Below are 7,500 nucleotides of genomic sequence, written 5' to 3' on the forward strand. Positions count from 1 at the left end.
GAACCCTTGTGCTGACACACAAAAAAGGCTCGGCAGATAGCTTGCGTCCCAGTTGCTCCATCCTCTGTATCCACATGGACCCCTCCCAATGTCTGCTGTAAAGATGCAGGCAAGGAAAAGCGCAGGATGGGCTTCTTACAGAAGGAGGCGATGCCAGGCGTCGATGGCTCTAGCGGCAACTAGTGTCAGGGTGGAAATATAATCGTGGCCCCCACCCCTAACAGTCAGAGAGTCCTGGATGGGAGTCTTCCCAATGTCTGCTTTATCGTCCATCCTATAATCAACATGCATGTTTACATCTTGTTTTGGGGACATTTCCGAGCAAATCGCAAAATTGCAGCTCAGTTCAAACCGAGACGTAGTCGGCAGGGTTCGAACCTGCGTGGGGAAACCCCAATGGATTTCAAGTCCATCGCCTTAACCACTCGGTCACGACTACCCATGAGAGTGAAACTCTCACTCGAAAGATTGTGCTGTGCTTACACAGAAGAGTCCTTAGTCTCTATCGCCTTGCCTCTAGATCTTGTCCTGTACTTTCCACCCTTCTCTCTCATCATGCACCGTTCTTTCTCCTCACAAGTTTCTTTTAAATGTACATATATGTTTGAAATTGCAAAACGAAACCCATCAAAACGTACCAGTTTCTCTGCGTTGGCCTAAAGGATGAAGCCGCTTTTACTCCTAGGATCTTGCTTGAATAGCTCTAGTGCGCCGCAGCCTCCTTTAGTAATTGTATTATACTGCTATTTTAAGATTGTTTTCCACACCAGAAAAGAGTAAACAATAAAAGCGGGCGCTGCACCGTAGTCGGCAGGATTTGAACCTGCGCGGGGAAACCCCAATGGATTTCTAGTCCATCACCTTAACCACTCGGCCACAACTACTCCTGAGCAAACCTGTTTCTACTATAAACTTAACACTTTAGCCACACACAATGTCTCCTCCGCCCCTTACTTTATGCCGCTCTGCACCGTTCCCTTTTGGCCCTCCCATGACCCTTGAAAATGCATTCAAAAGTCAGAATCTCTATGGTCTGGCCCAAGTTCCCTAAATGCCATATCCCCTCCCTGCCAAGCTCGGACTAAGTGCCAGGGACAGATCTGTGCTAATAAACCTAGCAAGCGGCCAGGCAGCAGAGCCTCACCTTCACTAGGTTGCACTGGCTTCTGCCAGCTCCAAATTGAAACTGTTAACAGTGTCCTGTTTGGAAGCATGCCTGGGCAGGGGCTGTCTCTATGCAAATCGAGTTGCAGAGGCCTCCTGGGAGCCAATTTCGGAAGGCCATTTTGACAGGCTCCAGAGGAATAAATGGCCGCACGAGTGGTCCGGTAGTTAGTCTAAGCCATATGGCAAAGATTTGGGTGGTGGGCCTTCTGTGCATGTGGCCCTAAGTCTCAGAGGACCGCGGAATGGGTCCCTTCTGCCCATATAGAGAGGTCTTGGCCGATCGGGGCCGAGAGGACAGGGGCCTCACCACCCTCTGACGGTCCTCCTGGGCGCCCTTCCTCTGCTCTGTGCTGTTGTGGCAGAAAGCTCTTCCTTCAGTCCCCTGGCTTGCACAGGGCAGCAAAAGACTGTACTTTCACTGGGTCACAGGTAGGGGGCCTCTCCTGAATGCATCTGCCAAGGAAGGTCTAGAAGTGACACGAGAACCCTTGTGCTGACACACAAAAAAGGCTCGGCAGATAGCTTGCGTGCCAGTTGCTCCATCCTCTGTATCCACATGGACCCCTCCCAATATCTGCTGTAAAGATGCAGGCAAGGAAAAGCGCAGGATGGGCTTCTTACAGACGGAGGCGATGCCAGGCGTCGATGGCTCTAGCGGCAACTAGTGTCAGGGTGGAAATATAATCGTGGCCCCCACCCCTAACAGTCAGAGAGTCCTGGATGGGAGTCTTCCCAATGTCTGCTTTATCGTCCATCCTATAATCAACATGCATGTTTACATCTTGTTTTGGGGACATTTCCGAGCAAATTGCAAAATTGCAGCTCAGTTCAAACCGAGACGTAGTCGGCAGGGTTCGAACCTGCGCGGGGAAACCCCAATGGATTTCAAGTCCATCGCCTTAACCACTCGGCCACGACTATCCATGAGAGTGAAACTCTCACTCGAAAGATTGTGCTGTGCTTACACAGAAGAGTCCTTAGTCTCTACCGCCTTGCCTCTAGATCTTGTCCTGTACTTTCCACCCTTCTCTCTCATCATGCACCGTTCTTTCTCCTCACAAGTTTCTTTTAAATGTACATATATGTTTGAAATTGCAAAACGAAACCCGTCAAAACGTACCTGTTTCTCTGTGTTGGCCTAAAGGATGAAGCCGCTTTTACTCCTAGGATCTTGCTTGAATATCTCAAGTGCGCCGCAGCCTCCTTTAGTAATTGTATTATACTGCTATTTTAAGATTGTTTTCCACACCAGAAAAGAGTAAACAATAAAAGCGGGCGCTGCACGGAAGTCCGCAGGATTTGAACCTGCGCGGGGAAACCCCAATGGATTTCTAGTCCATCACTCGGCCACGACTACTCCTGAGCAAACCTGTTTCTACTATAAACTTAACACTTTAGCCACACACAATGTCTCCTCCGCCCCTTACTTTATGCCGCTCTGCACCGTTCCCTTTTGGCCCTCCCATGACCCTTGAAAATGCATTCAAAAGTCAGAATCTCTATGGTCTGGCCCAAGTTCCTTAAATGCCATATCCCCTCAGTGCCAAGCTCGGACTAAGTGCCAGGGACAGATCTGTGCTAATTAACCTAGCAAGCGGCCAGGCAGCAGAGCCTCACCTTCACTAGGTTGCACTGGCTTCTGCCAGCTCCAAATTGAAACTGTTAACAGTGTCCTGTTCGGAAGCATGCCTGGGCAGGGGCTGTCTCTATGCAAATCGAGTTGCAGAGGCCTCCTGGGAGCCAATTTCGGCAGGCCATTTTGACAGGCTCCAGAGGAATAAATGGCCGCACAAGTGGTCCGGTAGTTAGTCTAAGCCATATGGCAAAGATTTGGGTGGTAGGCCTTCTGGGCATGTGGCCCTAAGTCTCAGAGGACCGCAGAATGGGTCCCTTCTGCCCATATAGAGAGGTCTTGGCCGATCGGGGCCGAGAGGACAGGGGCCTCACCACCCTCTGATGGTCCTCCTGGGCGCCCTTCCTCTGCTCTCTGCTGTTGTGGCAGAAAGCTGTGCCTTCAGTCCCCTGGCTTGCACAGGGCAGCAAAAGACTGTACTTTCACTGGGTCGCAGGTAGGGGGCCTCTCCTGAATGCATCTGCCAAGGAAGGTCTAGAAGTGACACGAGAACCCTTGTGCTGACACACAAAAAAGGCTCGGCAGATAGCTTGCGTGCCAGTTGCTCCATCCTCTGTATCCACATGGACCCCTCCCAATATCTGCTGTAAAGATGCAGGCAAGGAAAAGCGCAGGATGGGCTTCTTACAGACGGAGGCGATGCCAGGCGTCGATGGCTCTAGCGGCAACTAGTGTCAGGGTGGAAATATCATCGTGGCCCCCACCCCTAACAGTCAGAGAGTCCTGGATGGGAGTCTTCCCAATGTCTGCTTTATCGTCCATCCTATAATCAACATGCATGTTTACATCTTGTTTTGGGGACATTTCCGAGCAAATTGCAAAATTGCAGCTCAGTTCAAACCGAGATGTAGTCGTCAGGGTTCGAACCTGCGCGGGGAGACCCCAATGGATTTCAAGTCCATCGCCTTAACCACTCGGTAACGACTACCCATGAGAGTGAAACTCTCACTCGAAAGATTGTGCTGTGCTTACACAGAAGAGTCCTTAGTCTCTACCGCCTTGCCTCTAGATCTTGTCCTGTACTTTCCACCCTTCTCTCTCATCATGCACCGTTCTTTCTCCTCACAAGTTTCTTTTAAATGTACATATATGTTTGAAATTGAAAAACGAAACCCGTCAAAACGTACCAGTTTCTCTGCGTTGGCCTAAAGGATGAAGCCGCTTTTACTCCTAGGATCTTGCTTGAATAGCTCAAGTGCGCCGCAGCCTCCTTTAGTAATTGTATTATACTGCTATTTTAAGATTGTTTTCCACACCAGAAAAGAGTAAACAATAAAAGCGGGCGCTGCACCGTAGTCGGCAGGATTTGAACCTGCGCGGGGAAACCCCAATGGATTTCTAGTCCATCGCCTTAACCACTCGGCCACAACTACTCCTGAGCAAACCTGTTTCTACTATAAACTTAACACTTTAGCCACACACAATGTCTCCTCCGCCCCTTACTTTATGCCGCTCTGCACCGTTCCCTTTTGGCCCTCCCATGACCCTTGAAAATGCATTCAAAAGTCAGAATCTCTATGGTCTGGCCCAAGTTCCCTAAATGCCATATCCCCTCCCTGCCAAGCTCGGACTAAGTGCCAGGGACAGATCTGTGCTAATAAACCTAGCAAGCGGCCAGGCAGCAGAGCCTCACCTTCACTAGGTTGCACTGGCTTCTGCCAGCTCCAAATTGAAACTGTTAACAGTGTCCTGTTTGGAAGCATGCCTGGGCAGGGGCTGTCTCTATGCAAATCGAGTTGCAGAGGCCTCCTGGGAGCCAATTTCGGCAGGCCATTTTGACAGGCTCCAGAGGAATAAATGGCCGCACGAGTGGTCCGGTAGTTAGTCTAAGCCATATGGCAAAGATTTGGGTGGTGGGCCTTCTGGGCATGTGGCCCTAAGTCTCAGAGGACCGCAGAATGGGTCCCTTCTGCCCATATAGAGAGGTCTTGGCCGATCGGGGCCGAGAGGACAGGGGCCTCACCACCCTCTGACGGTCCTCCTGGGCGCCCTTCCTCTGCTCTCTGCTGTTGTGGCAGAAAGCTGTGCCTTCAGTCCCCTGGCTTGCATAGGGCAGCAAAAGACTGTACTTTCACTGGGTCGCAGGTAGGGGGCCTCTCCTGAATGCATCTGCCAAGGAAGGTCTAGAAGTGACACGAGAACCCTTGTGCTGACACAAAAAAAAGGCTCGGCAGATAGCTTGCGTGCCAGTTGCTCCATCCTCTGTATCCACATGGACCCCTCCCAATATCTGCTGTAAAGATGCAGGCAAGGAAAAGCGCAGGATGGGCTTCTTACAGACGGAGGCGATGCCAGGCGTCGATGGCTCTAGCGGCAACTAGTGTCAGGGTGGAAATATAATCGTGGCCCCCACCCTTAACAGTCAGAGAGTCCTGGATGGGAGTCTTCCCAATGTCTGCTTTATCGTCCATCCTATAATCAACATGCATGTTTACATCTTGTTTTGGGGACATTTCCGAGCAAATTGCAAAATTGCAGCTCAGCTCAAACCGAGACGTAGTCGGCAGGGTTTGATCCTGCGCGGGGAGACCCCAATGGATTTCGAGTCCATCGCCTTAACCACTCGGCCACGACTACCCATGAGAGTAAAACTCTCACTCGAAAGATCGTGCTGTGCTTACACAGAAGAGTCCTTAGTCTCTACCGCCTTGCCTCTAGATCTTGTCCTGTACTTTCCACCCTTTTCTCTCATCATGCACCGTTCTTTCTCCTCACAAGTTTCTTTTAAATGTACATATACGTTTGAAATTGCAAAACGAAAACTGTCAAAACGTACCAGTTTCTCTGCGTTGTTCAAAAGGATGAAGCCGCTTTTACTCCTAGGATCTTGCTTGAATAGCTCAAGTGCGCCACAGCCTCCTTTAGTAATTGTATTATACTGCTATTTTAAAATTGTTTTCCAAACCAGAAAAGAGTAAATAATAAAAGCGGGCGCTGCGCCGTAGTCGGCAGGATTTGAACCTGCGCGGGGAAACCCCAATGGATTTCTAGTCCATCACCTTAACCACTCGGCCACGACTACTCCTGAGCAAACGTGTTTCTACTATAAACTTAACACTTTAGCCACACACAATGTCTCCTCCGCCCCTTACTTTATGCCGCTCTGCACCGTTCCCTTTTGGCCCTCCCATGACCCTTGAAAATGCATTCAAAAGTCAGAATCTCTATGGTCTGGCCCAAGTTCCCTAAATGCCATATCCCCTCCCTGCCAAGCTCGGACTAAGTGCCAGGGACAGATCTGTGCTAATAAACCTAGCAAGCGGCCAGGCAGCAGAGCCTCACCTTCACTAGGTTGCACTGGCTTCTGCCAGCTCCAAATTGAAACTGTTAACAGTGTCCTGTTTGGAAGCATGCCTGGGCAGGGGCTGTCTCTATGCAAATCGAGTTGCAGAGGCCTCCTGGGAGCCAATTTCGGCAGGCCATTTTGACAGGCTCCAGAGGAATAAATGGCCGCACGAGTGGTCCGGTAGTTAGTCTAAGCCATATGGCAAAGATTTGGGTGGTGGGCCTTCTGGGCATGTGGCCCTAAGCCTCAGAGGACCGCAGAATGGGTCCCTTCTGCCCAAATAGAGAGGTCTTGGCCGATCGGGGCCGATCGGGGCTGAGAGGACAGGGGTCTCACCACCCTCTGACGGTCCTCCTGGGCGCCCTTCCTCTTCTCTCTGCTGTTGTGGCAGAAAGCTGTGCCTTCAGTCCCCTAGCTTGCACAGGGCAGCAAAAGACTGTACTTTCACTGTGTCGCAGGTAGGGGGCCTCTCCTGAATGCATCTGCCAAGGAAGGTCTAGAAGTGACACGAGAACCCTGGTGCTGACACACAAAAAAGGCTCGGCAGATAGCTTGCGTGCCAGTTGCTCCATCCTCTGTATCCACATGGACCCCTGCCAATATCTGCTGTAAAGATGCAGGCAAGGAAAAGCGCAGGATGGGCTTCTTACAGACAGACGGAGGCGATGCCAGGCGTCGATGGCTCTAGCGGCAACTAGTGTCAGGGTGGAAATATAATCGTGGCCCCCACCCCTAACAGTCAGAGAGTCCTGGATGGGAGTCTTCCCAATGTCTGCTTTATCGTCCATCCTATAATCAACATGCATGTTTACATCTTGTTTTGGGGACATTTCCGAGCAAATTGCAAAATTGCAGCTCAGTTCAAACCGAGACGTAGTCGGCAGGGTTCGAACCTGCGCGGGGAAACCCCAATGGATTTCAAGTCCATCGCCTTAACCACTCGGCCACGACTACCCATGAGAGTGAAACTCTCACTCGAAAGATTGTGCTGTGCTTACACAGAAGAGTCCTTAGTCTCTACCACCTTGCCTCTAGATCTTGTCCTGTACTTTCCACCCTTCTCTCTCATCATGCACCGTTCTTTCTCCTCACAAGTTTCTTTTAAATGTACATATATGTTTGAAATTGCAAAACGAAACCCGTCAAAACGTACCAGTTTCTCTGCGTTGGCCTAAAGGATGAAGCCGCTTTTACTCCTAGGATCTTGCTTGAATAGCTCAAGTGCGCCGCAGCCTCCTTTAGTAATTGTATTATACTGCTATTTTAAGATTGTTTTCCACACCAGAAAAGAGTAAACAATAAAAGCGGGCGCTGCACCGTAGTCGGCAGGATTTGAACCTGCGCGGGGAAACCCCAATGGATTTCTAGTCCATCGCCTTAACCACTCGGCCACGACTACTCCTGAGCAAACCTG

General features: G+C 50.5%; 7 non-coding genes across 7 annotated transcripts; all 7 read right to left on the reverse strand.

Moving 5' to 3' along the window:
• Positions 1-357: 357 nt before the first annotated feature.
• On the reverse strand, positions 358-439 carry TRNAS-UGA (transfer RNA serine (anticodon UGA)). Its single transcript has one exon. It is a non-coding gene; the product is annotated as a tRNA-Ser (tRNA).
• A 1,567-nt stretch (positions 440-2,006) lies between these two features.
• Positions 2,007-2,088, reverse strand: TRNAS-UGA (transfer RNA serine (anticodon UGA)). The gene has a single exon. It is a non-coding gene; the product is annotated as a tRNA-Ser (tRNA).
• Positions 2,089-3,646: 1,558 nt separating this feature from the next.
• On the reverse strand, positions 3,647-3,728 carry TRNAS-UGA (transfer RNA serine (anticodon UGA)). The gene has a single exon. It is a non-coding gene; the product is annotated as a tRNA-Ser (tRNA).
• Positions 3,729-4,091: 363 nt separating this feature from the next.
• TRNAS-AGA (transfer RNA serine (anticodon AGA)) lies at positions 4,092-4,173 on the reverse strand. Its single transcript has one exon. It is a non-coding gene; the product is annotated as a tRNA-Ser (tRNA).
• A 1,122-nt stretch (positions 4,174-5,295) lies between these two features.
• On the reverse strand, positions 5,296-5,377 carry TRNAS-CGA (transfer RNA serine (anticodon CGA)). The gene has a single exon. It is a non-coding gene; the product is annotated as a tRNA-Ser (tRNA).
• Positions 5,378-6,958: 1,581 nt separating this feature from the next.
• On the reverse strand, positions 6,959-7,040 carry TRNAS-UGA (transfer RNA serine (anticodon UGA)). Its single transcript has one exon. It is a non-coding gene; the product is annotated as a tRNA-Ser (tRNA).
• A 363-nt stretch (positions 7,041-7,403) lies between these two features.
• Positions 7,404-7,485, reverse strand: TRNAS-AGA (transfer RNA serine (anticodon AGA)). The gene has a single exon. It is a non-coding gene; the product is annotated as a tRNA-Ser (tRNA).
• Between the last annotated feature and the right edge of the window lie 15 nt (positions 7,486-7,500).

Source organism: Ambystoma mexicanum, chromosome 3q (assembly GCF_040938575.1).
Source record: "Ambystoma mexicanum isolate Mex_15411 chromosome 3q, UKY_AmexF1_1, whole genome shotgun sequence".
Lineage (NCBI taxonomy): Eukaryota > Metazoa > Chordata > Amphibia > Caudata > Ambystomatidae > Ambystoma > Ambystoma mexicanum.